Below are 7,300 nucleotides of genomic sequence, written 5' to 3' on the forward strand. Positions count from 1 at the left end.
GGATTCATTTGGTGGTTCCAGGCTGGGATGACATCAAAGGGCTCTCGCTCCAGTGGTAGTTCTGGGACAAGATCTCTTCCTCCTCAGCCCTCATTGTACCTGTTCCTCTCCCAGGACACCTTACTACTTTCGGTATGGATTTTTACAGTTCTCCCTCTGCACGCGGAAGGCTCATCGCGCCGGGAAACATACGTTGGTAACAGACACCCCTTGCACAGAAGGCCCATCACTGCTGGACAGAGGAACGGTCTTTAAAGAGGGAGCCTCTCACCCCAACAAGTATTTACTGACTTCGGTCTGGGCCTCGCGCAACTGACCAGCTGGCCGTTCTCGGCCAGCCGAGGGTCCTCAGGCCGGCGGGGCCGGGGGCAGCCTGGGGAGGGCAGAGAGGGAGGCGCAGCGACGCTGCCCGGAGTGCCGAGGTGAAGGCCGGGGACTGGGCGCGCCTGGACTCACCTCACAAGCCCCGAGCTAAGCAGGAGAGGGAGGCAAGCTGCCCCGCCGCCCAACCACGCACCGCCAGGTCTCCGGGTGGCGCGCCTGCGGCCGCCTCGTGCCTGCCGGACGCTACCCCGCTGAATGGTCGCCGCTGGAAAGGCGGCTTCGGCCCCAGCGGGAAAGGCCAAATTCTTTTAGGCAGTGCAGAAGCAGGCCCGCGGGGTCGCAGGGTCGAGCAGGGGCGTTCCGCAGGCCGGCGGGGGGTGGGGGGGAAGGGCAGCCTCCCAGCTGCACACCGAATCTCCCGCCCTGCTCAGGAGGCGGAGCCCCAGGGAGCCAATAGGAAGTGGAGTTGCCTGAGAGCGACGGCTCTGCCCGCCAGTCGGCGCCGGTCTGATGGCCTCGCCCACAAGAAACCCGAAGAAAACGAATCCCTAAGCGGTGGGTTCTGGGCTTTGCTTTTCCTCTTTCCGTTTCCGGTGAAGGGAGAAGGAAGTGTTGGTTAGATCTGAGGAAACTGGAGGAGTTGTAGTGGGCTGAGTGGGCTCTCTGTCTTGACGCAATCTTGAAAGTGTTCATTGGTTTCTCTTTATACCTTATTTTGAGGAAAAAGATAATGGGAATGAATTTGAGTTTACTTATTGATTGATTTGTTTGTTTATTTATTTATTTATTTATAACTTTACCTCATTTGGCGTGAAAGGTAGGATCAAGTGCATCTCAGGGGTTTGGGGTGGGGAGGCGGGGAGCAATGCTCTCTGGTAAGAAGAGAATTTCGGCTGGGTCACTGAATGTGGAGATGGGAATCAGACTGCTAATAGGATGAAAAGACAGGGAAAATAGAAGGAATAGACGCGGAGAAAGCTGAGGAAAAAGATAATGAGGAAGAAAAGGAATGAACCTGCTGGAGTAACAGTGTCACCACTAATAATACGATTTTATTTGGATTCATTCATTCACTCAAAACAAAACCTACGTACAAGATAATAACGTTACACTTTTGAGCGAGCTGAGCACGGTCTCTGCCCTCACAGTAGATCCTATAGGGGAAGATACTGAATAGACAATATAGAGAAAAATGCTACGATTTGGGAAGTCCAGTGTTTATCGAACCACTGGCAGGAATATCTAATTAAAGTACAGCAGGATTCAGGAACAACTTTCTTGGAGGAAGAGATATTTAAACTGAAACCTGAGGACTGAGTAGCTTTAAGCCAGAAAAAGAGGAGGGGTAAAGTTTTCCAGGTAGAAGGCCCAAATCAATATAGTGGGTGTATTAAGGGCCAAGAGGCAAGTGCCACAAGTGCCAAAGTTGGATCTGTTGTTATGAAGGGCTAGTTTGGCCCTTAGGGCATTAGTCAGATTTGTATTGAAAGATCACTCTGGATAAAGGAGGTGAAAAGTGGGAGCAGAGGGAAGGAAGAGACAGATGGAGTCACACCATTTTGGAAGCTGTTTAGGACATCAGATTGGGAAATGGAAATGGTTGTAGCCTGGATAGCTCAGTATTCCATTTTGGTTAGCAGGATTTAAGAAAACAAAAGAGAAAGGTAATTTTCTCTATATTGGAGATAAAGAATTTGGGGGGCTGAGTAGAGAGAAGATGAAAGAAAACATAGCCAACAGTTAACAGTGAAGTGCTTGAAAAGTTCTTAAAAATGTGAAAATCTGGGAATATTTAATATTCAACTAATATGTTCTTTATGTTTCTATGATGTAAACTCTCTTCCATCTCCCCCTCAAATCTTCACTAAACTCTTCTGCAAACTCAGAGGACTTGGTGTGAGCAGTGGGTTTTGTTTTTGTTTTTAATGGTATATGTGTGGGAAAATGGAAGGAGCTGAGTTTCCCTTCTAGATTGATACTAGGCTAGATAAAAACAAAGAGCCATACCATTCAGAATGGAGATCCAGAATTCAGAAGTGGTAGGAAGTTGAAGATAGAGGTGATCATAAAATGGCAACTCCCGCATGTATTCACACACATTTTGTGTAGAACACTAGATTTTTCCAAGAGAAAGAGAGGACCAAGTCAATTTTGTGTATATCTTAAGGGGGTAGAGATGCCAGCAGTTAATTGGGTTATAGTTTGAAATTTAGGACCAGGCTTTAAAAGTCTCTAATAGAATCTGATTAAACATGGTGAATTGAACACTGTCTTGAAATGCCACTAAAATAACAGAGTCAAAAAAAATTTTTGAAGTATAAACATACACACAAAAGAACAGGAAAGGAAGTGAGATAAGTTCATAAAATTTTGGAAGATGTATAGTGATCAGGCAAAGCACAGTAAGCTGAAACCCAGGCCAGCAAAGAATAACGACAATAAGTCTGTTCCTGTCCCAGAACTCCAGTTAGTCTCAGGAATTAGTGTACAGGAACCTCTGAAGTCAGAAGAGGAGAATGGGACTGAGAACTGGAGAAATGGTCAAAGTCTGAAACAAGGAACAATTAGATCCTTGATCTCTTGTCATACTTAGCATAATAGCAGGCGTTCACAAGGTGAACCAGAGGATTGAGACTCAACAGAGTAGAAATGAGAAGTCATACTGAGTTTGGGGGTGGGGGTGGAACTGGAAGATTATGTGGGAGACTAGGAATTTTCTCTTGTTTGGCTCCCAGAGCACTGGCAACTAGTCATTTATTTAAACACTTACTCTTCAGAAGACTAATCAGAAGATGAGGAGGCCCCAATGGGAAAAGCCAGTTGATCTGTTGATCCACATTGAAACCTGTTAGCTGATAATCCCTGCCCCTGCAGGCAGACTTTCCAGTCAATTTTTGCTTCACCAAACTTGAATAAAGCCTCAACTCTGAAAGAGGCAAAACAAATAGACCAGGAGCAAAAAGACTATGTAGGAACCAGAAGAAAATTTATTCTGAACTGTAATTAAAAATACCTCAGAGATAAAGACTTTATAAAAGAAGGAATATAAAAAAGAATGTGGGTCATCAAGTTTAGATTTCTAAAGAAAAAATAAAGTTTTAATTTTTAAACAGTAGACTGCAGCATCAAGATATCAGCTGCACATTTTTTTTCACCAATGATCTCATTTGTCAGCACAACAAATCAGAATGTCTTTATGTATTTCTTCCTCAGGAAGATGACTGAGTTTAAAAATGTGAAATCATTTTTTCAAGTTTAATTATCTTTATATTCAAACAAGAGTTTTTACCCAAATCATATTTTAGAAGATCAAATTCAAGAATACCAGTTCCTATGTTGCAAATTGAAATATAACTTAAATGGCTGCACAGATGTCAGTGAAAGATCTAGGTTAATCAACCAGGACCAGGTAGTTCTTGCGGACAAGTTAAGAGATATTTGCATTTGTTCCTAAATTTGGGAAACTCAATTAACTTTTGTTTTTATTGCCAGTCTTATGAAAAGCTTTATATTGATACTTTTGCTGTTTGAAAAAATCCATTTTGTCTTTGGGTCTTCTTTTTAGAACTGTTCAGTTTATTCAATGAACTCTGAGCCCCTACCTGTACCAGGAACATAGCGCCCAGGTATGTCCCTTACCCTTAAGATTCTAGTTGGGTAGAAGGAATCAGATAATTTCAATACTAAGGTGTTAAGTGCAAAGATAGAATTTACTGAGAACTGCTAGGACAAATACCATTTAGCTCAGCCTGGTGGGTAAGTCAGTAAGAGGGTGGGATAGCAGAGTAAAGGCCATTCCAACTTTAAACGGTAGAGAACGGGGGTGGGGTGGGGGTGGGGAGTGGTGTATAGAAGGAATTTCAGGAAGAAAGTATGGTAATACAAACTGGGTGTGGTAATACAAAGTTTGGTGTTACTTAAATCTTAAGTGTAAGTAAGAATGATAGGAGAGGGACTTCCCTGGTTGTCCAGAGGTAAAGAATTCGCTTTACAATGCAGGGGATGCAGATTCAACCCCTGGTCAAGAAACTAAGATCCCACATGCCATGGGGCAACTAAACTCGCATGCCGCAAACTACAGAGCCCACGTGTCCCGGACCCTGCACGTCACAACTAGAGAGAAGCCTGAGCACCATGTCGAAGAGCCTGCGCACTGCAATGAAAGATCCTGCATGCCTCAACGAAGATCCTGCATGCTGCAACTAAGACCTGACACAGCCAAAAATAAATTAAATAAATAAATCTTTTTAAAAAAAAGAATGATAGGAGATGGGATGGGAGAAGTAAAGGCCAGGCTAAAGAACATAGAATTTATCCTCTGTGATGGAACCATTGAATAATTCATAGGAGTTTTATATTAATCACTAAAGGAAGATAAATTTGAGAGGAGCACGGGGTCTAGTTAGGAGGCTATCAAAGCAGTGTGGATATAAAGTAAGACATGAATTCGAGCTGTAGTAGTAAAAGTTGAGAGGAAATGATGGATTTGCAAAAAAAAAAAAAATAGGCAAAGTCAGCAAGATTTGGAGACTAGTTATAGAGGTAAGGGAGAGGAAAGATATAATTCCCAGGTTTCTGGTTTGGTTGCTTGGGTATAAGTTCCCAATTGTGCTATGAAAGAGAGATTACAAATAGAGGGAAGGAGTAGAAGAATTGAGTTTAGCTTGAGGCATCTTGACTTTGAAGTGCCTGAGGGATATTCAAACATCCTGCCAACAGTTGGATATGAGTTTGAAATTCATTCAAGAGGTCAAGGCCTCGAGAGAGAGATCTAGGGGTCATTAGCGTATAGATTAAATCCAAAGGGGGAAAATTAAGAATTCCCCAGAGATGTTGAGTACAATAAGAAATTAAGTGAGATACTTCATCTTCTGAGGCAGGCAGCGAGGGGATGAGGATAGCTGCAGATATAGTTGTTCTTTGAAGTGGTAGGTGAGAAGAGGAAATTAAGAGTGTTCTAGCTTGATGACCTCCATTTTATGGAGGAAGCAAGAGTTGAGGCTGCTGAGAAAGTGATACTTAAAGTGATAAAGCTTTGGAACAGAAACTGAAAGGAATAGAACTAGGGCAGGCCAAGAAGTACAAGGAACTCAAAGTGTTGGGGGCTTAAGTTTGGGGCCAATGAAATTGTATTGATGCCCATAGTGTTCAATGGCCTGATTAAGGTATTAGAGAAGGCAAATTGCAACATTGATATGAATGAATATTTTTTTTATGGAATGGATTACTGCCTTTCTTATATTGTCGTTACTGTTTAATATATTTCTTTAGGAAAACATTCTTACTGAGTCAGTAGTTCTGGATGGAAGAAGGAAAATTTAGGTATGAATGCCAGGAGATTGTCATAGGATTAAAGAGAGTCTTCAATGATGACTGCACATGAGAATTACCTGGGGTGCTTTTAAAACTACTGATGCTGGGCTTCCTTGGTGGCGCAGTGGTTAAGAATCCACCTGCCAATGCAGGGGACACAGGTTCGAGCCGTGGTCTGGGAAGATCCCACATGTTGTGGAGCAACGAAGCCAGTGCACCACAATTACTGAGCCTGCACTCTAGAGCCCGTGAGCCACAACTACTAAGCCCACGAACCACAATGACTGAAGCCCACATGCCTACAGCCCATGCTCCACAACAAGAGAAGCCACCTCAATGAGAAGCCCACGCACTGCAACAAAGAGTAGCGCCTGCTCGCCACAACTAGAGAAAGCCTGCATGCAGCAATGAAGACCCAACACAGTCAAAAATGAAATAAATAAAATAAATTTACTTAAAAAAAAAAAACAAACTACTGATGCCATATCCCAATTCCAGAGGGTCTGAATGTGGCCTGTTCATCAGAATTTAAAAAAGAAATTCCCAGGGACTTCCCTGGTGGCCCAGTGGGTAAGACTCTGAGCTCCCAATGGCAGGGCTCCTGAGTTTGATTCCTGGTCAGGGAACTAGATCCTGCATGCATGCCGCAACCCTGCAGGCCACAACGTGTGCTGCAACGAAGACCCGGTGCAGCCAAAAAAAAAAAAAGATTCCCAGATGATTTTAATGTTCAGCTAGGGGTGAAAACCACTGAGCTAGGGAAAATGAAAACTGGCAATAAATTTTTGTCAGATATGAAATGACCTAGATGCTATGCATTAAACACACACTTGATAAGGGTACAGTAGGTCTAGAATGTCAGTGGCAGATGCCTCAGCAAGTAATTTCTACTGAGAGATATTTAAAGATATCAATTGATTTTAATCATGCTCAGGAAACAAAAGTGATTACCTCATAGTGTCTAGGAATAAAAGAATATGGTAACCAGAAGCTATTTTATCTGCAGGATTTTCTTGAACCAGGGATAATGAGGCCTTCATAAATCACACACAAATTAGCAGTGAAAGATTTGGCAGCGTAAGCCCTAAAAAATGTGTACACAGTAATTCAAGTTCTGGGAAACTAGATATAGACTATAATCTTCAGAAATAATTTTACAGTGTGCATAACACCATTATTTATAGCAGTTGATAATAAATTAATGTCTATAGATTTCTTAAAATCCCGTGATTAATCTTTTTGAATGTAATAGTGCTTTTTAGTTAAATTATACAGTGATTCAGAACCTAAGTTTGTACTGGTTAACATAATCTGCCATAAAAAAAAGTTTTTGGGGCTTCCCTGGTGGCGCAGTGGTTGAGAGTCCGCCTGCCGATGCAGAGGACATGGGTTCGTGCCCCGGTCTGGGAAGATCCCACATGCCGTGGAGCGGCTGGGCCCGTGAGCTATGGCCACTGAGCCTGCGCGTCCGGAGCCTGTGCTCCGCAACGGGAGAGGCCACAGCAGTGAGAGGCCCACGTACCACAAAAAAAAAAAAAAAGTTTTCGTCCTTCAATGTGTACTAAACATTGTTCCCTAAGACAAAGTGCCAAAAGTGATTGGCCCTTCAAGTTTTAAAAGTCAGTACCACCCCTTTCTGATATAACATCTTGAACAAAACTAA

General features: G+C 43.0%; 1 protein-coding gene and 1 long non-coding RNA gene across 3 annotated transcripts in view; one reads left to right on the plus strand and one right to left on the minus strand.

The window, feature by feature from the left end:
• ORC2 (origin recognition complex subunit 2) overlaps positions 1–688 on the minus strand; it is a 51,068-nt gene extending 50,380 nt beyond the window's left edge. For both annotated transcript variants that reach the window (XM_081242434.1, XM_081242432.1), the window contains exon 1: positions 457–688. The gene's annotated coding sequence lies outside the window, so the exon portion shown is untranslated. The remainder of the gene's footprint in view (positions 1–456) is intronic.
• A 125-nt stretch (positions 689–813) lies between these two features.
• On the plus strand, positions 814–6,332 carry LOC308621725. The gene is made up of 3 exons (XR_014016502.1): positions 814–1,141; positions 3,890–3,950; positions 4,324–6,332. It is a non-coding gene; the product is annotated as an uncharacterized lncRNA (long non-coding RNA).
• The last annotated feature ends 968 nt before the right edge of the window (positions 6,333–7,300 follow it).

This window comes from Mesoplodon bidens, assembly GCF_964165515.1.
Source record: "Mesoplodon bidens genome assembly, chromosome: 8".
Taxonomy (NCBI): Eukaryota; Metazoa; Chordata; class Mammalia; order Artiodactyla; family Ziphiidae; genus Mesoplodon; species Mesoplodon bidens.